General features: G+C 51.0%; 7 non-coding genes across 7 annotated transcripts; all 7 read right to left on the bottom strand.

The window, feature by feature from the left end:
- Nucleotides 1–1,253: 1,253 nt before the first annotated feature.
- LOC138375915 (5S ribosomal RNA) lies at nucleotides 1,254–1,372 on the bottom strand. The gene has a single exon (XR_011231609.1). It is a non-coding gene; the product is annotated as a 5S ribosomal RNA (ribosomal RNA).
- Nucleotides 1,373–2,669: 1,297 nt separating this feature from the next.
- Nucleotides 2,670–2,788, bottom strand: LOC138375916 (5S ribosomal RNA). The gene has a single exon (XR_011231610.1). It is a non-coding gene; the product is annotated as a 5S ribosomal RNA (ribosomal RNA).
- Nucleotides 2,789–6,289: 3,501 nt separating this feature from the next.
- On the bottom strand, nucleotides 6,290–6,408 carry LOC138375861 (5S ribosomal RNA). The gene has a single exon (XR_011231566.1). It is a non-coding gene; the product is annotated as a 5S ribosomal RNA (ribosomal RNA).
- A 1,298-nt stretch (nucleotides 6,409–7,706) lies between these two features.
- Nucleotides 7,707–7,825, bottom strand: LOC138375914 (5S ribosomal RNA). The gene has a single exon (XR_011231608.1). It is a non-coding gene; the product is annotated as a 5S ribosomal RNA (ribosomal RNA).
- A 3,502-nt stretch (nucleotides 7,826–11,327) lies between these two features.
- On the bottom strand, nucleotides 11,328–11,446 carry LOC138375923 (5S ribosomal RNA). Its single transcript, XR_011231617.1, has one exon. It is a non-coding gene; the product is annotated as a 5S ribosomal RNA (ribosomal RNA).
- A 1,294-nt stretch (nucleotides 11,447–12,740) lies between these two features.
- Nucleotides 12,741–12,861, bottom strand: LOC138375928 (5S ribosomal RNA). Its single transcript, XR_011231621.1, has one exon. It is a non-coding gene; the product is annotated as a 5S ribosomal RNA (ribosomal RNA).
- A 3,495-nt stretch (nucleotides 12,862–16,356) lies between these two features.
- On the bottom strand, nucleotides 16,357–16,475 carry LOC138375925 (5S ribosomal RNA). The gene has a single exon (XR_011231619.1). It is a non-coding gene; the product is annotated as a 5S ribosomal RNA (ribosomal RNA).
- Between the last annotated feature and the right edge of the window lie 6,122 nt (nucleotides 16,476–22,597).

Raw genomic sequence — 22,597 nt, 5'->3', positions numbered from 1 at the left:
GTTTTTTTGGGTTTTTTTATTTTTTATTTTTTGGTTCCACGCCCTCAGAAAATGATACACGGCGGCTTCCGACATATGACTAAACTCCCATTTTTATAAGGTGAGTGGTAGAGTTTTGGTACAGTTAATTCGATTTGATATAATAATCATCATAATGACAATTATGATGATGGTGATTATTCTTTAACATATCCATTTCCCAAATTAAAAGAAAAAGAGAAAGAAACAGATTGTGAATTTCTACTTATAAACCCTGTTTAAATTTGATTATTTATTAATTTGGGGGAAATGATTAGTTTGGGGACTCTGTGTCCCTCTATCTAGGAATATAGTATAGGCTCTCCATCGATTTGGGCCATCATTGATGTTTTTCCTAAGTTTTCCCTCTAAGGTGGCACCTTTGTCCCGCAGGCGCTAGGGAGATTTTTCTGGGACGTTGAATGTTATCCTTTTTAAAAATTGCATTCATTATTGTGTATTTGCTGGGCAATAAGAAATATTGGATCTATCGATTGAATGTTGATTTCCTATAGAGCTATCTTGCCGGACTCACTTAGGATTTCTACAGGTCTCCCACGCATACGGGCAAACATTCTGTTTTGAGAACCGTAGGAGGTGAGGAAAATGAAAAAGGTGATTTTCCTTTCCCATATATTATTAGTGTTTTCCCTTGTTTTAGTATATTTTCAGAGCGTCTCTTGCAGTATTGAACAGAAGAATTTCATATCAACACCCTGGTCTTGCTCGTGACTTTCGAAAGAATGTTTTAACTTCTTAATCCCTAAGAATACTTTCTAAAGATTTAGACTTTGGAAAAGTGTTTCTAGATGTCTTCTCATCTGGATTCTGAAATTATTTTACCGTGAACGAATAGCCAACTGTTTCGATTCCATTCTTCTGCACATATGGATATGATCCAATTTTTCCTTTCCTAGGTTAACGTGGTCATCTAGTTGGACAACTCTAGAATTTGTCCTGAATTCAGAGCCGGTGGGTGAGAAGTTCGTTCCGGAGGCCCGGACCTGCGGCAGGTGTCTGAGGGGCGACAGCCTCGGGCACTGAGCCTCCACATCTCAAATCTGACCCTCTCTCCAGGGGCCACGGGGCAGGGGCAGGGTCCGAGCCGGCCGGGGGCGGCAGCCGGGGGCGGGCGAGGAGGGCGGAGGGCCCCCACCCCTTCCCAGCCGAGGTGGGCGGAGGAGCCCCCCCTTCCCAGCCCAGGGGGCCGGGACAGAAAAAGAGGCAAAGCAAAAAGCCTACGGCACCCGGTATTCCCAGGCGGTCTCCCATCCAAGTACTAACCGGGCCCGACCCTGCTTAGCTTCCGAGATCAGACGAGATCGGGCGCGTTCAGGGTGGTATGGCCGTAGACGGCGGCGGCCCTCCCCGGACGCCTCAAGAGGCCGAGCTGCTGCTACGCGGCCCTCCCTGCCCAGTCGGCTCCCTCCGGCCGCCCTGCCACTTCGCTAGCCCGCCTGTCCGTACGGGGGGCGGGGGGCGGGGGGCGGGGGCGGGGGCGGGGGCGGGTTGGGAGGGGGCGGGGGGGGTTTGGGAGGGGGCGGGGGGGGGTTGGGAGGGGGCGGGGGCAGGCGGAACCTGGCGGGTCTCGCGCGCACACCCCTCCCCCACCCAAACCACGGACGCACCACCGTCCCACACCCCAAGGAGCAGACCCACGGGCACGCGCGCAGGGTCTGACTTCCACGCGTGGGGACGGAGGGCCAGAGCCCGAGAGTGCGCGAGAGAGAGCCCTCCGCCGCCCCACGCCAGGGCACGGTGGGGAGGGCCTTTGGGGCAGGGCCAGGACAAGGAGGCAGGGCCCTGCGGCTGCTCCTTCGCCCCGAGGGCCTGAAGACGTGCAGTGTCCCCCCCCACCCCGCCACCCCACCCCCGTCTGGGGAGGACTGTTCTGCCCGGATTCCCGTCAGGGCCTGCATGTGCCAGCAGCCCCCTCGCGGGGGGGGGGGGCCGGAGCCGGCTATCCTGTTGCTCGGTGGGCCGGGGTTTGGGGTGGGTAGCCATGGGTCGGGGGGCCGGTGGGTCCTTTGGGTTTGGGTGCGTGTGCTCCGTGTGCTGTTGTGTGTCCTCTCTGCCCGGGTGGCTGGCGACGTGCCCTGTGCGGTGCGCCGGTGTGTGTCTCTCGGGAGTCCCGGCGAGGAGCCCGCCCAGCCTGAGGCCCGGGCCTGAGGCCCGAGTGTGCAGCGGAGAGGAAGTCCACGGTGGGCTGGGGGTCCCGGGGCCCTGGGGCCGGTTTGCCGCCGTGGGCTGTCCCGCGCCGTGTGTAGGGGATGTCCCGGAGTGCGGGGGACGGGCGTCCGCGGGAGGGGGGGGAGGTGGGTGGGTGGTGGTGGTGGTGGTGGTGGTGGTGGTGGTGGTGGTGGAGAGGAGACCCAGCAGCACTTAGGGATCCCGCCGCCCGGCCCGGTGTGGGCCCAGGGCTGGGGCTCGGCTGCTGGCGGAACGGAAACGGCTGGGATGCTGCGCCGCTGCCCCCGCCTGGCGGTGCTGCTGCAGCGGGGCAGAGGGAAGGAAGCCCCGGGCGGGGGCAGCGGGCGGCGCGGGCGGCCGGTCCGGGGGCGGTGGGGAGAGCGGCGCGGAGGGCGGAGGGAGGGGGACCCCCACCCCCGACCCCCCACGGGATAGCGGGCGGGACAAAAGAAGAGGCAAAAAGCCTACAGCACCCGGTATTCCCAGGCGGTCTCCCATCCAAGTACTAACCAGGCCCGACCCTGCTTAGCTTCCGAGATCAGACGAGATCGGGCGCGTTCAGGGTGGTATGGCCGTAGACAGCGGCGGCCCTCCCTGGACGCCTCAAGAGGCCGAGCTGCTGCTATGCGGCCCTCCGGGCCCAGCGCCTCCCCACCACCACGCCCCCCACCCCCCGCCCCCCGCGCCCTCCTGCAGCCCCGTAGCCTTCAGGGCCTTGCTCGCTACCTGCTACCTACACATCAAACACTCCGCACTTTGCCACTAACACATAGACCCATGACAACAAAAATCAAACACTCCCTATCACATCTATTCAAACCACCCAGGACACAAACGGAGGACAATGTGTGACTTAGCACATTCTACAAACTGCAGGAGCTCACATCAAGGCCCAGGGAAATATTCCAAAGCAGTGGGACATGGCCCGGAGCTCCCTGGACATGAGCAGACTGGCTTCGGCCCACAGCAGCTCTTACGTTTTCACCGTGGAGCCAGAAAAGTAGAAAGCTCCTTCCTCGCCTTTCCTCCTTCATGCAGTAGGAAGCAGTCCACGGTTATATGGTGAATGGCTACGATTATTCTGTGGGATCATGCAAAAAAGACATGCTGTGGGTGTCTTTGAGAACTTGCAATTTGGGGGTGAGAGAATGAAGTGAAATCGGTAAAGTAGAGTAAAAAAAACTCTCCGTTCTCAGTTTGAATTTTGGATTATCAGTGTCAAGTCAATGTGTTTTTCTTTAATCTTTTTTTACTTCTTCCATGGAAAGTGCTGACACATAGGTACAAACTCAACAGTAGTGCATCTCACCAGCATCTAGATCGTGGTCCCCACCAACCGTTGTTATTAAACGGTCCTAAGACTTACTGGAGACATAGGCTGACTTCAAGTCTGGGGCGGGAAATGGACGCCTCTTCTACTGGGCGGCGTGGATGCTCTGATATCCAACAGGACGAGGGTCATGTCAAGAGACACAGGAACCAGAATGAGTGGACTCTCGTTTGCCAAACACAGGACAGTTTGATCACCAGGAAGTATAATAATGGCAAGATAGTGAAACACGTTAAAGAGGTTTAAATCCACGATTAAGCCCATAACAATGCCGAAATCACTCGGGTCACTGTGGACAGCGGTAGGAACCAAAGTGAAATGGTGACAACCGGGGCTGCCCCCAACTAGCTGGGATGTATGGACACTCTTTCAAAAGACATCTCAACCAGTCACAAGGTATGTACTGTATTTGGACTGGATTCAAAGAAACTGAAATGAGTGTATGTGTCTCAGGGAAACGCAAACATTGAGTAAGTCCTTGCTGTGATCTCTAATACGGCTAAGTTTTTAGATGGAATGATGTGGCTGTGATGACATTTAAAAAGGAAAGGAAGCCTCTACCTTTGATAGAAACATAGTGACTTTTTATCGACGGAGGGATATGATTAAGGGGATCATGAACTTAAGGTAGGAGGGGTATAAAAGAAACAAGCTCTGGCCAAGGCTTGGTCATTTCTTGAGTCAGGGTGGTGAGTACATATTCTACTACTCTTTCTGTTTTTGTTTATATTTCAAATTTTCCATAATAAAAAGTCTCAAAAGATATCATAAACAGGGTAAAAAAAAAAAAAAAAAAAAAACAAGTTGCAAACAGGACAAGGTATCTGTAGCGCATATAATTGGGAAAATATTACTATTACACAATATCTACGTTTAATGGGCTTAATAAGCATTTGACACTGTATCCTCATTATTAATCAAGGAAATACAAAATGAAAAATGAAGCAAGATGTAGTTTCAAACTCACCAGATTGAGGAAACTTAAAAATACTGGATCACTGTGTTGGCTGGAGGGAAATCACTTACACGCACACTGCTGATATGGGAGGTGAAATTATAGAACCATTTGGAAAACAATGTAGCATAAATGGATATGAACAAACACTGGCATGATTTAGGAGCAAGCATATTCTCTGAGTGGCACGTACCAGAGAGAAGATAGGGCACATGTGACCAGGAAACATCTAGAGCAATACTCACGGGAGCCCCGTGTACATGGACCTAGTCAAAGGTCGGTTAAAGATATTTCGATTCATTCGTGCAGTGCCGTTCTACAGAAGTGCTGATGAACTGCAGCTTCCTGTGTAAGCAAGGGGTATTCTCCAAACAGAAGGTTTCCCCTGGAACACAAGTTACCCAGAATGATTCCACATGTATCATATAAACTGTGAAATGAACAAACTACCTCAACGACATAGTCCTAGAACACAGAGCAAAACCTTTAAAAGGAAAAGGATGACGGTCGAGATGGGATTTGTTTGGGAGAAGTCTTTTTGGCGTTTTTTTGGGTTTTTTTATTTTTTATTTTTTGGTTCCACGCCCTCAGAAAATGATACACGGCGGCTTCCGACATATGACTAAACTCCCATTTTTATAAGGTGAGTGGTAGAGTTTTGGTACAGTTAATTCGATTTGATATAATAATCATCATAATGACAATTATGATGATGGTGATTATTCTTTAACATATCCATTTCCCAAATTAAAAGAAAAAGAGAAAGAAACAGATTGTGAATTCCTACTTATAAACCCTGTTTAAATTTGATTATTTATTAATTTGGGGGAAATGATTAGTTTGGGGACTCTGTGTCCCTCTATCTAGGAATATAGTATAGGCTCTCCATCGATTTGGGCCATCATTGATGTTTTTCCTAAGTTTTCCCTCTAAGGTGGCACCTTTGTCCCGCAGGCGCTATGGAGATTTTTCTGGGACGTTGAATGTTATCCTTTTTAAAAATTGCATTCATTATTGTGTATTTGCTGGGCAATAAGAAATATTGGATCTATCGATTGAATGTTGATTTCCTATAGAGCTATCTTGCCGGACTCACTTAGGATTTCTACAGGTCTCCCACGCATACGGGCAAACATTCTGTTTTGAGAACCGTAGGAGGTGAGGAAAATGAAAAAGGTGATTTTCCTTTCCCATATATTATTAGTGTTTTCCCTTGTTTTAGTATATTTTCAGAGCGTCTCTTGCAGTATTGAACAGAAGAATTTCATATCAACACCCTGGTCTTGCTCGTGACTTTCGAAAGAATGTTTTAACTTCTTAATCCCTAAGAATACTTTCTAAAGATTTAGACTTTGGAAAAGTGTTTCTAGATGTCTTCTCATCTGGATTCTGAAATTATTTTACCGTGAACGAATAGCCAACTGTTTCGATTCCATTCTTCTGCACATATGGATATGATCCAATTTTTCCTTTCCTAGGTTAACGTGGTCATCTAGTTGGACAACTCTAGAATTTGTCCTGAATTCAGAGCCGGTGGGTGAGAAGTTCGTTCCGGAGGCCCGGACCTGCGGCAGGTGTCTGAGGGGCGACAGCCTCGGGCACTGAGCCTCCACATCTCAAATCTGACCCTCTCTCCAGGGGCCACGGGGCAGGGGCAGGGTCCGAGCCGGCCGGGGGCGGCAGCCGGGGGCGGGCGAGGAGGGCGGAGGGCCCCCACCCCTTCCCAGCCGAGGTGGGCGGAGGAGCCCCCCCTTCCCAGCCCAGGGGGCCGGGACAGAAAAAGAGGCAAAGCAAAAAGCCTACGGCACCCGGTATTCCCAGGCGGTCTCCCATCCAAGTACTAACCGGGCCCGACCCTGCTTAGCTTCCGAGATCAGACGAGATCGGGCGCGTTCAGGGTGGTATGGCCGTAGACGGCGGCGGCCCTCCCCGGACGCCTCAAGAGGCCGAGCTGCTGCTACGCGGCCCTCCCTGCCCAGTCGGCTCCCTCCGGCCGCCCTGCCACTTCGCTAGCCCGCCTGTCCGTACGGGGGGCGGGGGGCGGGGGGCGGGGGCGGGGGCGGGGGCGGGTTGGGAGGGGGCGGGGGGGGTTTGGGAGGGGGCGGGGGGGGGGTTGGGAGGGGGCGGGGGCAGGCGGAACCTGGCGGGTCTCGCGCGCACACCCCTCCCCCACCCAAACCACGGACGCACCACCGTCCCACACCCCAAGGAGCAGACCCACGGGCACGCGCGCAGGGTCTGACTTCCACGCGTGGGGACGGAGGGCCAGAGCCCGAGAGTGCGCGAGAGAGAGCCCTCCGCCGCCCCACGCCAGGGCACGGTGGGGAGGGCCTTTGGGGCAGGGCCAGGACAAGGAGGCAGGGCCCTGCGGCTGCTCCTTCGCCCCGAGGGCCTGAAGACGTGCAGTGTCCCCCCCCACCCCGCCACCCCACCCCCGTCTGGGGAGGACTGTTCTGCCCGGATTCCCGTCAGGGCCTGCATGTGCCAGCAGCCCCCTCGCGGGGGGGGGGGGGGGCCGGAGCCGGCTATCCTGTTGCTCGGTGGGCCGGGGTTTGGGGTGGGTAGCCATGGGTCGGGGGGCCGGTGGGTCCTTTGGGTTTGGGTGCGTGTGCTCCGTGTGCTGTTGTGTGTCCTCTCTGCCCGGGTGGCCGGCGACGTGCCCTGTGCGGTGCGCCGGTGTGTGTCTCTCGGGAGTCCCGGCGAGGAGCCCGCCCAGCCTGAGGCCCGGGCCTGAGGCCCGAGTGTGCAGCGGAGAGGAAGTCCACGGTGGGCTGGGGGTCCCGGGGCCCTGGGGCCGGTTTGCCGCCGTGGGCTGTCCCGCGCCGTGTGTAGGGGATGTCCCGGAGTGCGGGGGACGGGCGTCCGCGGGAGGGGGGGGAGGTGGGTGGGTGGTGGTGGTGGTGGTGGTGGTGGTGGTGGTGGTGGAGAGGAGACCCAGCAGCACTTAGGGATCCCGCCGCCCGGCCCGGTGTGGGCCCAGGGCTGGGGCTCGGCTGCTGGCGGAACGGAAACGGCTGGGATGCTGCGCCGCTGCCCCCGCCTGGCGGTGCTGCTGCAGCGGGGCAGAGGGAAGGAAGCCCCGGGCGGGGGCAGCGGGCGGCGCGGGCGGCCGGTCCGGGGGCGGTGGGGAGAGCGGCGCGGAGGGCGGAGGGAGGGGGACCCCCACCCCCGACCCCCCACGGGATAGCGGGCGGGACAAAAGAAGAGGCAAAAAGCCTACAGCACCCGGTATTCCCAGGCGGTCTCCCATCCAAGTACTAACCAGGCCCGACCCTGCTTAGCTTCCGAGATCAGACGAGATCGGGCGCGTTCAGGGTGGTATGGCCGTAGACAGCGGCGGCCCTCCCTGGACGCCTCAAGAGGCCGAGCTGCTGCTATGCGGCCCTCCGGGCCCAGCGCCTCCCCACCACCACGCCCCCCACCCCCCGCCCCCCGCGCCCTCCTGCAGCCCCGTAGCCTTCAGGGCCTTGCTCGCTACCTGCTACCTACACATCAAACACTCCGCACTTTGCCACTAACACATAGACCCATGACAACAAAAATCAAACACTCCCTATCACATCTATTCAAACCACCCAGGACACAAACGGAGGACAATGTGTGACTTAGCACATTCTACAAACTGCAGGAGCTCACATCAAGGCCCAGGGAAATATTCCAAAGCAGTGGGACATGGCCCGGAGCTCCCTGGACATGAGCAGACTGGCTTCGGCCCACAGCAGCTCTTACGTTTTCACCGTGGAGCCAGAAAAGTAGAAAGCTCCTTCCTCGCCTTTCCTCCTTCATGCAGTAGGAAGCAGTCCACGGTTATATGGTGAATGGCTACGATTATTCTGTGGGATCATGCAAAAAAGACATGCTGTGGGTGTCTTTGAGAACTTGCAATTTGGGGGTGAGAGAATGAAGTGAAATCGGTAAAGTAGAGTAAAAAAAACTCTCCGTTCTCAGTTTGAATTTTGGATTATCAGTGTCAAGTCAATGTGTTTTTCTTTAATCTTTTTTTACTTCTTCCATGGAAAGTGCTGACACATAGGTACAAACTCAACAGTAGTGCATCTCACCAGCATCTAGATCGTGGTCCCCACCAACCGTTGTTATTAAACGGTCCTAAGACTTACTGGAGACATAGGCTGACTTCAAGTCTGGGGCGGGAAATGGACGCCTCTTCTACTGGGCGGCGTGGATGCTCTGATATCCAACAGGACGAGGGTCATGTCAAGAGACACAGGAACCAGAATGAGTGGACTCTCGTTTGCCAAACACAGGACAGTTTGATCACCAGGAAGTATAATAATGGCAAGATAGTGAAACACGTTAAAGAGGTTTAAATCCACGATTAAGCCCATAACAATGCCGAAATCACTCGGGTCACTGTGGACAGCGGTAGGAACCAAAGTGAAATGGTGACAACCGGGGCTGCCCCCAACTAGCTGGGATGTATGGACACTCTTTCAAAAGACATCTCAACCAGTCACAAGGTATGTACTGTATTTGGACTGGATTCAAAGAAACTGAAATGAGTGTATGTGTCTCAGGGAAACGCAAACATTGAGTAAGTCCTTGCTGTGATCTCTAATACGGCTAAGTTTTTAGATGGAATGATGTGGCTGTGATGACATTTAAAAAGGAAAGGAAGCCTCTACCTTTGATAGAAACATAGTGACTTTTTATCGACGGAGGGATATGATTAAGGGGATCATGAACTTAAGGTAGGAGGGGTATAAAAGAAACAAGCTCTGGCCAAGGCTTGGTCATTTCTTGAGTCAGGGTGGTGAGTACATATTCTACTACTCTTTCTGTTTTTGTTTATATTTCAAATTTTCCATAATAAAAAGTCTCAAAAGATATCATAAACAGGGTAAAAAAAAAAAAAAAAAAAAAAACAAGTTGCAAACAGGACAAGGTATCTGTAGCGCATATAATTGGGAAAATATTACTATTACACAATATCTACGTTTAATGGGCTTAATAAGCATTTGACACTGTATCCTCATTATTAATCAAGGAAATACAAAATGAAAAATGAAGCAAGATGTAGTTTCAAACTCACCAGATTGAGGAAACTTAAAAATACTGGATCACTGTGTTGGCTGGAGGGAAATCACTTACACGCACACTGCTGATATGGGAGGTGAAATTATAGAACCATTTGGAAAACAATGTAGCATAAATGGATATGAACAAACACTGGCATGATTTAGGAGCAAGCATATTCTCTGAGTGGCACGTACCAGAGAGAAGATAGGGCACATGTGACCAGGAAACATCTAGAGCAATACTCACGGGAGCCCCGTGTACATGGACCTAGTCAAAGGTCGGTTAAAGATATTTCGATTCATTCGTGCAGTGCCGTTCTACAGAAGTGCTGATGAACTGCAGCTTCCTGTGTAAGCAAGGGGTATTCTCCAAACAGAAGGTTTCCCCTGGAACACAAGTTACCCAGAATGATTCCACATGTATCATATAAACTGTGAAATGAACAAACTACCTCAACGACATAGTCCTAGAACACAGAGCAAAACCTTTAAAAGGAAAAGGATGACGGTCGAGATGGGATTTGTTTGGGAGAAGTCTTTTTGGCGTTTTTTTGGGTTTTTTTATTTTTTATTTTTTGGTTCCACGCCCTCAGAAAATGATACACGGCGGCTTCCGACATATGACTAAACTCCCATTTTTATAAGGTGAGTGGTAGAGTTTTGGTACAGTTAATTCGATTTGATATAATAATCATCATAATGACAATTATGATGATGGTGATTATTCTTTAACATATCCATTTCCCAAATTAAAAGAAAAAGAGAAAGAAACAGATTGTGAATTTCTACTTATAAACCCTGTTTAAATTTGATTATTTATTAATTTGGGGGAAATGATTAGTTTGGGGACTCTGTGTCCCTCTATCTAGGAATATAGTATAGGCTCTCCATCGATTTGGGCCATCATTGATGTTTTTCCTAAGTTTTCCCTCTAAGGTGGCACCTTTGTCCCGCAGGCGCTATGGAGATTTTTCTGGGACGTTGAATGTTATCCTTTTTAAAAATTGCATTCATTATTGTGTATTTGCTGGGCAATAAGAAATATTGGATCTATCGATTGAATGTTGATTTCCTATAGAGCTATCTTGCCGGACTCACTTAGGATTTCTACAGGTCTCCCACGCATACGGGCAAACATTCTGTTTTGAGAACCGTAGGAGGTGAGGAAAATGAAAAAGGTGATTTTCCTTTCCCATATATTATTAGTGTTTTCCCTTGTTTTAGTATATTTTCAGAGCGTCTCTTGCAGTATTGAACAGAAGAATTTCATATCAACACCCTGGTCTTGCTCGTGACTTTCGAAAGAATGTTTTAACTTCTTAATCCCTAAGAATACTTTCTAAAGATTTAGACTTTGGAAAAGTGTTTCTAGATGTCTTCTCATCTGGATTCTGAAATTATTTTACCGTGAACGAATAGCCAACTGTTTCGATTCCATTCTTCTGCACATATGGATATGATCCAATTTTTCCTTTCCTAGGTTAACGTGGTCATCTAGTTGGACAACTTTAGAATTTGTCCTGAATTCAGAGCCGGTGGGTGAGAAGTTCGTTCCGGAGGCCCGGACCTGCGGCAGGTGTCTGAGGGGCGACAGCCTCGGGCACTGAGCCTCCACATCTCAAATCTGACCCTCTCTCCAGGGGCCACGGGGCAGGGGCAGGGTCCGAGCCGGCCGGGGGCGGCAGCCGGGGGCGGGCGAGGAGGGCGGAGGGCCCCCACCCCTTCCCAGCCGAGGTGGGCGGAGGAGCCCCCCCTTCCCAGCCCAGGGGGCCGGGACAGAAAAAGAGGCAAAGCAAAAAGCCTACGGCACCCGGTATTCCCAGGCGGTCTCCCATCCAAGTACTAACCGGGCCCGACCCTGCTTAGCTTCCGAGATCAGACGAGATCGGGCGCGTTCAGGGTGGTATGGCCGTAGAGGGCGGCGGCCCTCCCCGGACGCCTCAAGAGGCCGAGCTGCTGCTACGCGGCCCTCCCTGCCCAGTCGGCTCCCTCCGGCCGCCCTGCCACTTCGCTAGCCCGCCTGTCCGTACGGGGGGCGGGGGGCGGGGGGCGGGGGCGGGGGCGGGGGCGGGTTGGGAGGGGGCGGGGGGGGTTTGGGAGGGGGCGGGGGGGGGTTGGGAGGGGGCGGGGGCAGGCGGAACCTGGCGGGTCTCGCGCGCACACCCCTCCCCCACCCAAACCACGGACGCACCACCGTCCCACACCCCAAGGAGCAGACCCACGGGCACGCGCGCAGGGTCTGACTTCCACGCGTGGGGACGGAGGGCCAGAGCCCGAGAGTGCGCGAGAGAGAGCCCTCCGCCGCCCCACGCCAGGGCACGGTGGGGAGGGCCTTTGGGGCAGGGCCAGGACAAGGAGGCAGGGCCCTGCGGCTGCTCCTTCGCCCCGAGGGCCTGAAGACGTGCAGTGTCCCCCCCACCCCGCCACCCCACCCCCGTCTGGGGAGGACTGTTCTGCCCGGATTGCCGTCAGGGCCTGCATGTGCCAGCAGCCCCCTCGCGGGGGTGGGGGGCCGCAGCCGGCTATCCTGTTGCTCGGTGGGCCGGGGTTTGGGGTGGGTAGCCATGGGTCGGGGGGCCGGTGGGTCCTTTGGGTTTGGGTGCGTGTGCTCCGTGTGCTGTTGTGTGTCCTCTCTGCCCGGGTGGCCGGCGACGTGCCCTGTGCGGTGCGCCGGTGTGTGTCTCTCGGGAGTCCCGGCGAGGAGCCCGCCCAGCCTGAGGCCCGGGCCTGAGGCCCGAGTGTGCAGCGGAGAGGAAGTCCACGGTGGGCTGGGGGTCCCGGGGCCCTGGGGCCGGTTTGCCGCCGTGGGCTGTCCCGCGCCGTGTGTAGGGGATGTCCCGGAGTGCGGGGGACGGGCGTCCGCGGGAGGGGGGGGAGGTGGGTGGGTGGTGGTGGTGGTGGTGGTGGTGGTGGTGGTGGTGGAGAGGAGACCCAGCAGCACTTAGGGATCCCGCCGCCCGGCCCGGTGTGGGCCCAGGGCTGGGGCTCGGCTGCTGGCGGAACGGAAACGGCTGGGATGCTGCGCCGCTGCCGCCGCCTGGCGGTGCTGCTGCAGCGGGGCAGAGGGAAGGAAGCCCCGGGCGGGGGCAGCGGGCGGCGCGGGCGGCCGGTCCGGGGGCCGGTGGGGAGAGCGGCGCGGAGGGCGGAGGGAGGGGGACCCCCACCCCCGACCCCCCACGGGATAGCGGGCGGGACAAAAGAAGAGGCAAAAAGCCTACAGCACCCGGTATTCCCAGGCGGTCTCCCATCCAAGTACTAACCAGGCCCGACCCTGCTTAGCTCGTCCGAGATCAGACGAGATCGGGCGCGTTCAGGGTGGTATGGCCGTAGACAGCGGCGGCCCTCCCTGGACGCCTCAAGAGGCCGAGCTGCTGCTATGCGGCCCTCCGGGCCCAGCGCCTCCCCACCACCACGCCCCCCACCCCCCGCCCCCCGCGCCCTCCTGCAGCCCCGTAGCCTTCAGGGCCTTGCTCGCTACCTGCTACCTACACATCAAACACTCCGCACTTTGCCACTAACACATAGACCCATGACAACAAAAATCAAACACTCCCTATCACATCTATTCAAACCACCCAGGACACAAACGGAGGACAATGTGTGACTTAGCACATTCTACAAACTGCAGGAGCTCACATCAAGGCCCAGGGAAATATTCCAAAGCAGTGGGACATGGCCCGGAGCTCCCTGGACATGAGCAGACTGGCTTCGGCCCACAGCAGCTCTTACGTTTTCACCGTGGAGCCAGAAAAGTAGAAAGCTCCTTCCTCGCCTTTCCTCCTTCATGCAGTAGGAAGCAGTCCACGGTTATATGGTGAATGGCTACGATTATTCTGTGGGATCATGCAAAAAAGACATGCTGTGGGTGTCTTTGAGAACTTGCAATTTGGGGGTGAGAGAATGAAGTGAAATCGGTAAAGTAGAGTAAAAAAAACTCTCCGTTCTCAGTTTGAATTTTGGATTATCAGCGTCAAGTCAATGTGTTTTTCTTTAATCTTTTTTTACTTCTTCCATGGAAAGTGCTGACACATAGGTACAAACTCAACAGTAGTGCATCTCACCAGCATCTAGATCGTGGTCCCCACCAACCGTTGTTATTAAACGGTCCTAAGACTTACTGGAGACATAGGCTGACTTCAAGTCTGGGGCGGGAAATGGACGCCTCTTCTACTGGGCGGCGTGGATGCTCTGATATCCAACAGGACGAGGGTCATGTCAAGAGACACAGGAACCAGAATGAGTGGACTCTCGTTTGCCAAACACAGGACAGTTTGATCACCAGGAAGTATAATAATGGCAAGATAGTGAAACACGTTAAAGAGGTTTAAATCCACGATTAAGCCCATAACAATGCCGAAATCACTCGGGTCACTGTGGACAGCGGTAGGAACCAAAGTGAAATGGTGACAACCGGGGCTGCCCCCAACTAGCTGGGATGTATGGACACTCTTTCAAAAGACATCTCAACCAGTCACAAGGTATGTACTGTATTTGGACTGGATTCAAAGAAACTGAAATGAGTGTATGTGTCTCAGGGAAACGCAAACATTGAGTAAGTCCTTGCTGTGATCTCTAATACGGCTAAGTTTTTAGATGGAATGATGTGGCTGTGATGACATTTAAAAAGGAAAGGAAGCCTCTACCTTTGATAGAAACATAGTGACTTTTTATCGACGGAGGGATATGATTAAGGGGATCATGAACTTAAGGTAGGAGGGGTATAAAAGAAACAAGCTCTGGCCAAGGCTTGGTCATTTCTTGAGTCAGGGTGGTGAGTACATATTCTACTACTCTTTCTGTTTTTGTTTATATTTCAAATTTTCCATAATAAAAAGTCTCAAAAGATATCATAAACAGGGTAAAAAAAAAAAAAAAACAAGTTGCAAACAGGACAAGGTATCTGTAGCGCATATAATTGGGAAAATATTACTATTACACAATATCTACGTTTAATGGGCTTCATAAGCATTTGACACTGTATCCTCATTATTAATCAAGGAAATACAAAATGAAAAATGAAGCAAGATGTAGTTTCAAACTCACCAGATTGAGGAAACTTAAAAATACTGGATCACTGTGTTGGCTGGAGGGAAATCACTTACACGCACACTGCTGATATGGGAGGTGAAATTATAGAACCATTTGGAAAACAATGTAGCATAAATGGATATGAACAAACACTGGCATGATTTAGGAGCAAGCATATTCTCTGAGTGGCACGTACCAGAGAGAAGATAGGGCACATGTGACCAGGAAACATCTAGAGCAATACTCACGGGAGCCCCGTGTACATGGACCTAGTCAAAGGTCGGTTAAAGATATTTCGATTCATTCGTGCAGTGCCGTTCTACAGAAGTGCTGATGAACTGCAGCTTCCTGTGTAAGCAAGGGGTATTCTCCAAACAGAAGGTTTCCCCTGGAACACAAGTTACCCAGAATGATTCCACATGTATCATATAAACTGTGAAATGAACAAACTACCTCAACGACATAGTCCTAGAACACAGAGCAAAACCTTTAAAAGGAAAAGGATGACGGTCGAGATGGGATTTGTTTGGGAGAAGTCTTTTTGGTTTTTTTTGTTTTTTTTTTTTTGGTTCCATGCCCTCAGAAAATGATACACGGCGGCTTCCGACATATGACTAAACTCCCATTTTTATAAGGTGAGTGGTAGAGTTTTGGTACAGTTAATTCGATTTGATATAATAATCATCATAATGACAATTATGATGATGGTGATTATTCTTTAACATATCCATTTCCCAAATTAAAAGAAAAAGAGAAAGAAACAGATTGTGAATTCCTACTTATAAACCCTGTTTAAATTTGATTATTTATTAATTTGGGGGAAGTGATTAGTTTGGGGACTCTGTGTCCCTCTATCTAGGAATATAGTATAGGCTCTTCATCGATTTGGGCCATCATTGATGTTTTTCCTAAGTTTTCCCTCTAAGGTGGCACCTTTGTCCCGCAGGCGCTATGGAGATTTTTCTGGGACGTTGAATGTTATCCTTTTTAAAAATTGCATTCATTATTGTGTATTTGCTGGGCAATAAGAAATATTGGATCTATCGATTGAATGTTGATTTCCTATAGAGCTATCTTGCCGGACTCACTTAGGATTTCTACAGGTCTCCCACGCATACGGGCAAACATTCTGTTTTGAGAACCGTAGGAGGTGAGGAAAATGAAAAAGGTGATTTTCCTTTCCCATATATTATTAGTGTTTTCCCTTGTTTTAGTATATTTTCAGAGCGTCTCTTGCAGTATTGAACAGAAGAATTTCATATCAACACCCTGGTCTTGCTCGTGACTTTCGAAAGAATGTTTTAACTTCTTAATCCCTAAGAATACTTCCTAAAGATTTAGGCTTTTGAAAAGTGTTTCTACATGTCTTCTCATCTGGATTCTGAAATTATTTTACCGTGAATGAATAGCCAACTGTTGCGATTCTATTCTTCTGCACCTATGGATAAGATCAAATTTCTCCTTTCGTAGGGTAACGTGGTCATCTACTTGGACAACTTTAGAATCTGTCCTGAATTCAGAGCCGGTGGGTGAGAAGTTCGTTCCGGAGACCCGGACCTGCGGCAGGTGTGTGAGGGGCGACAGCCTCGGGCACTGAGCCTCCACATCTCAAATCTGACCTTCTCTCCAGGGGCCACGGGGCAGGGGCAGGGTCCGGGCCGGCCGGGGGCGGCAGCGGGGGGCGGGCGAGGATGGCGGAGGGGCCCCCTCCTTCCCAGCCGAGGTGGACGGAGGAACCCCCCCCCCCCCGTTCCCAGCCCAGGGGGACGGGACAGAAAACGAGGCAAAGCAAAGCAAAAAGCCTACGGCACCCGGTATTCCCAGGCGGTCTCCCATCCAAGTACTAACCGGGCCCGACCCTGCTTAGCTTCCGAGATCAGACGAGATCGGGCGCGTTCAGGGTGGTATGGCCGTACACGGCGGCGGCCCTCCCCGCACGCCTCAAGAGACCGAGCTGCTACGGGGCCTTCAGGGCCCAGCGTCCCCCCCACCACGCCCCCCACACCCCGGCCCCCGCGCCCTCCTGCAACCCCGTAGCCTACAGGGCCTTGCTCGCTACCTGCTACATACACATCAAACACTCCACACTTTGCCACAAACACACAGACCAATGACAACAAACATCAAACACTCCATATTACATCTATTCAAAGCACAGAGGACAGTGTGTGACTTAGCACATTCTACAAACTGCAGGAGCTCACATCAAGGCCCACGGAAATATTCCAAAGGACTGGGACATGGCCCAGAGCTCCCTGGACATGAGCAGACTGGCTTCGGCCACAGCAGCTCTTACATTTTCACCGTGGAGCCAGAAAAGTGGAAAGTTCCTTCCTCGCCTTTCCTACTTCATGCAATAGGAAGCAGTCCACGGTTATATGGTGAATGGCTGCGATTATTCTGTGGGACCATGCAACAAAGAAATGCTGTTGGTGTCTTTGAGAACTTGCAATTTGGGTGTGAGAGAATGAAGTGAAATCGGTAAAGTAGATTAAAAAAAAAACCCTCTCCGTTCTCAGTTTGAATTTGGATTATCCGTGTAAACACAATGTGTTTCTCTTTAATCTTTTTTACTTCTTCCATGGAAAGTGCTGACACATAGGTACAAACTCAACAGTAGTGCATCTCACCAGCATCTAGATCGTGGTCTCCGCCAACCGTTGTTATTAAACGATCCTAAGACTTACTGGAGACATAGGCTGACTTCACGTGTCGGGCGGGAAACGGACGCTTCTCCTACTGGGCAGCGTGGATGCTCTGATATCCAACTGGACGAGGGTCATGTCAAAAGACACAGGAACCAGAATGAGTGGACTCTCGTTTGCCAAACACAGGACAGTTTGATCACCAGGAAGTATAATAATGGCAGGATATTGAAACACGTTAAAGAGGTTTAAATCCACGATTAAACCCATAACAATGCCGAAATAACTCGGGTCACTGTGGACAGCGGTGGGAACCAAAGTGAAATGGTGACAACCAGGACTGCCCCCAACTAGCTGGGATGTATAGACACTCTTTCAAAAGACATCTCAACCAGTCACAAGGTATGTACTGTATTTGGACTGGATTCAAAGAAACTGAAATGAGTGTATGTGTCTCAGGGAAACGCAAACATTGAGTAAGTCCTTGCTGTGATCTCTAATACGGCTAAGCTTTTAGATGGAATGATGTGGCTGTGATGACATTTAAAAAGGAAAGAAAGCCTCTCCCTTTCACCCAGATTTCCAGAATTGGTGCCTCTTCCAGCTTCTTGCCATATCAAACTTCTCGGAAACGCTGGCACTTCCTGGCTATCCAGCCCGGGGCGCGACTGCGCTTACTCAGCCTAGAGGGACCGGGCTTATCCCCCGTGCGACAAACCATGTGGCTTCCCGTGGGGTGTAGGCCTTTTCTGCTGGGATGAGCAGCTCTGATGGGTAGGTTTTTGATGTTGAAGCTCTGTCGTGAGGCACAACTGTTTTTAAGAGAAGCATTCCAACATAAGCTGCCTCAGTTTTTGTTTCGATTGGACCGAGGTGACCACCGGGTCTACTCTTAGAATACCAGTCACCGCCTGACGCACAGGGACAGACCAGCAGCCCCGAGGGAGCCCACAGAGACCCCGCCAGTCGTGCCGCCAGCAGCGCCGTCCCACTCCAACCGCCGTCCCCACGAGCACGCGGCTCCTGAACGCTGTCACTTGAAAGTGACGCAGATGCTAGTGCGTGGGTTTTGATAACTTTTTAAAAATGTACGTTTGACTGCTTTAGTGACTTCCTCGTATCTCCGCTGACTCAGCAGAATCTGTGTTTTAACCCCGACAATCAGTCGTTTCACAGCGCAGGGCGGAGGCGAAGAGCGCGTGCAGCCCGGCTGCGAATCCCTCAACACGGCGGCAACACGCGGAGAGCCAGTCTGACGCGTGGGTGCGATCATGCTTGGGGTAAAGGCGAAGTCGCCTGTGGTATTTGGTTCTGAGGTGTGGTCAGCCAAATAGCCCCCAAAGGTGTCCGCACCCTGGCCCCTGGGACCTGTGAATATGTCACATTACACAGCAAAGGGACTTGGCAGATGCCGTTAAGGTTATGGATCTTAAAATAGGGAGATTATCCTGAATTATGCAGGAGGGCACAATCTAAACAGTAGAGAACACTGGCTGATGTCAGAGAGAGGAGACGGGAGAAGAGGCAGGAGAGATTCAAAGCACGAAAGGGACTCAATTCCTTTTTGCAGGCTGTGAAGATGGGGGAAGTAGCCAAAGTCAGGGATGGCCTCTAGAAGCTGGGAATGGTCCCCAACGAACAGCCAGCAAGGAAATAGAAACCTTGGTCCTACAATCACAAAGAACTGAATTCTGGCAACAACCTGAATACTAAAAAACAAAAAAACAAAAACAACAAATGGATTCTACCCTCCAGCTCTAGAAAGTAATGCAGTCCTGCAGACACCTTGATTTCAGCCCAGTGAGACCTGTGTAGAACACATTTAAGCTAACACACATTTGCAGCCAGGCACATGGGCTCAGACTTATAATTCCAGCTGCTCAGACAACTGTGGTGGGAGGATCACTGGAGCCCAGGAGTTTGACTCCATCCTGGGCAACATAGCAAGACGCTGTCTATAAAAAAAGAGGGAAAACTGTAAAAGATAATATCTTAGTGTTGGTCTAAGCCACCAAGTGTGGTAATTTCTTACACTAGCGATAGGAAACTGATACACGAGGCATCAGTGGCCGTCACGTAATACTTACTGGTTTCAGACTCCTACAGAGAGCCATCTGTAGGGACCTACCTTCCTGCTTAGCCTTTAGTTTATCTGCAGCCCGACTTGCCTTTGAGAAACTCTTTGCATGTGAGCAGCCTTGCCGGGTCTTACTGGCTTGGAAACTATGCACCGCAGGCCTGGCTTTTCCTCATTAATGGGAGCGTGGGGGCTGTGCGTGCCCCGCATTTCTCGGCTGTGTCACACTCAGTGCCAGGACTATGGCTTCATCCAGCTCCCCTGGCTTCGCTGGCACGTCACGATGGGTGACCCCACCGGCAGGTGGTGGGGTGCAGGGCAGGGTCACACAGGAGACAGGTGGGCCAGAGGCTCTTAGTTCTCCAAGACCCCGAGCGCCTCGGGGGGCAGGGTCCTCACATCCCACATGCCTCCGTCACAGGTTATTGTGAGGAAATGAAATAAGTTATGTGAACAGTGCCTCTCTCTCTCTCTCTCTCTCTCTCTCTCGTGTGTATGTGTGGGGGGGTTATTCCCTTTTTACTCATTTATTTAACTTTTTTATTGAAGTATGAACTATTTACAAAAAAAATACACAACTTGTAATGACCTAATTCAAAGTGAATAGACCCAGGATCGGAAATAGGACAGTGCCAGCACCTCAAATGTCCCCTTCGTGCCCCCATCGTACCCCAAATATAACCACTCTCTGGTCTTCTAACACCATAGATTTATTTTGCCTATTTTTAATTTAAGTCATTATTATATAAATAGAAAAATTTAGCATGTAATCTGTTAGGTCTCGATGCTTTTGCTCAAGGTTGTATTTGTGAAATTCATCCATGTTGTCTACAGCTGTCATTCTGAATCTTTTAAAACTATAAAACAATAAATAAAATTAAGTTTTAGCTGTACAATTCAAATGCCATTTACAGCTATCATTTCTTCTACTTGTCTTAAAAGCTGCCAGCAGGAGCAAGGAATTATTTGTATGTTAAACATATTCCTGTAATGGGTCTAAAATCTCTCCTTTATGCAAAAGAAATGGCAAGGGAACCATGATTTGTCTATACCATCCCAGCCTGTCAAATGCTCCAGGTGTCTATTGGGTTTTGTTGGAATGTCTCTTGCCTGTTGCACCCCCTCAGATCCTGGGGGCCCTTGCTAGAGGCAGCGCCTCCCCACAAAGAAACATCCTCTAACTGACCTAAGAACAGACAAGAGAAATGACAAGATCCAATCCTAGATGCTGTTTTTTACCTGTATTTACATGTCTGTGTCAATTAGCAGGGCCACGCTGTCCATCTCCAGGGGAAACAAAGATTAAACTGAATGAGATCAGTGTTAACTACCCGCTCACACCAGAGTCTACCAACCAGTATAATTATGAGGTCACTAAAATTAATGAAACTTTTATTTAGCTAATGAAATAGCCTGTGGGAGATCAAATACCAACAAAATTCAATAACTTCTAATCTCGGGAGCAGGAGAAACAGATCGAATTTTATGTGCTAATGTTTTTGGAAACAAAGCAAAATCAAACCACAGCAAAAGAAATGAGAGATATTTGGAAATTCATCAGCAGGTGGCCGATATTTCCTTTGTCTTTACCCTCGCACCATGTGCTATTTCTGGCGCTGTACACAGTCATGTTCTGTGTTAGCAAAGGGCCCCCACAGGCGTGTCAGAAATCTCTGCGGTGATGTGGTTATTACCTAGACGGCAATTCATGGAAACAGCAGTTTTCAGCAGAGCAGATCGATGACAGCTTGGATGAGCACAGTTCACAGATTCTGTGTTGGGGTACCCAGGAGGAGAACAGAGGCAGCCACCACTGCCCCTAAGCACTGGTTACTTTATTACCCAATTTCTATTTGCCCTTAAACACATTTGCTCTAGAAGTCAATGTGCTCTTATGGCAATGAAGCCAACTCAATGACTTTCTTTCATAAAACAAAACTTCCCATCAGGGGCAGTATGTGAGGAAATGAGAACATAATGACACTGATTGCAGACCTGGCGCTAGAGAACACAGGACTCCCTCTCAGGGGTAGAGCGAGTGCCCGCTGGGGCGCTGGCCCCACAGCAGGTAATTTAGCCTGGCAGAGGCAACACGGCTATTGTCAACACCAAATTGCGTGATCTTGGCTCCTAGCCCAATCACTGATTTGTCAAAGGCAGAAGTGACCCCATGAGCCATTCAAAGGTGCAGGCTACTTTGAGAGGAGAAGAAGTGGAAATAAAACCTATAAAGTGCTCCAGAAAAAAATCAGATGAGAAAGAAAGAAAATCAATATCCTGTAGCGGTTTATTTGTAAACAAAACATCTCCACCAGTGCCTCAGGGGACTCCGTTCTCACGCGTCTCAACAGCAGACAGTGTACAGCAGATAAGTGCAGTTTGGAGTTGAAACTGACAACTTCCATCTTACACTTTTGAACTTGCTTTTATTTTTTCCATTCCAGAATGTTCAAGGTAATTTGAATGAATGTGAGTTACATTGTTCAGATTACAATTTCTAACCACTCCGCCATGATCCTTCTTGAGCTGTGTTATCAGATTCCTCTACCAAGAACAAGGTGCCCTGTGCCCAACACTTCCTCGTGGACGCGCTCCACACAGCAAAGTGCAACTCCTCTGCTGAGCACACGGGGCCCTCCGCGATCCGACACCCCATCTCTCGCTCCTGTGCCGGCCCAGTGCTTTCCAAAGCGAGCCCTCCAGTCCAGCCAGCCAGGCCCTTCCGTGTCCCCTACAGGCCATACTCGGTCCCAGGTTTATTCAGCTCTGCTCTCCCCACCTGTCTCGATTCTGTTGAATTCTGATTACCTTCCTGTTGCATCTCAGAAGTGATTATCTCTGTCCAGTGCACTCCTGGAGGCAGGAAGATGTGGCAGAAACACAATACATGAAAAGGGACTTTGTGTTCTGGGGTGATCCAGGGACCAGACTGGACCAAGGGAAATGTTTACCCAGGGACAGAAAAGGAAATCCAAATGCAGCCAACGACGACCACAAGATCGTAGGAGCCTGGGATATGCCTCTAAGCTCCTGGTCCAGAGGGTGCATGAGGGCACTGTGACAGATAGCCTGGACGCATGTTGGAACACGCTGGTTAGGTGTGGTCACAAGCCAATGAGATGAGAGTGGAAGTGATCATCCTGAATAAGTATTATTTCTCTCTACTGTTTTGCTTTGTTTGACAGAACATTGGCATAAACTATTTCACTTGATTTCCTTTCTCTCTCTAATTGCAGTTGCTCAATTTATTTTGTATTTGGTCACCATGGCCACGAGCTATCACAAGTGAAATGCAGACTTTATTTTTGTAATCTCATA

This window comes from Eulemur rufifrons, chromosome 27 (assembly GCF_041146395.1).
Source record: "Eulemur rufifrons isolate Redbay chromosome 27, OSU_ERuf_1, whole genome shotgun sequence".
NCBI classification, from domain to species: Eukaryota; Metazoa; Chordata; class Mammalia; order Primates; family Lemuridae; genus Eulemur; species Eulemur rufifrons.
Note: the sequence above shows the minus strand (reverse complement) of the source record. Positions and strands in the feature narration are given on the sequence as shown.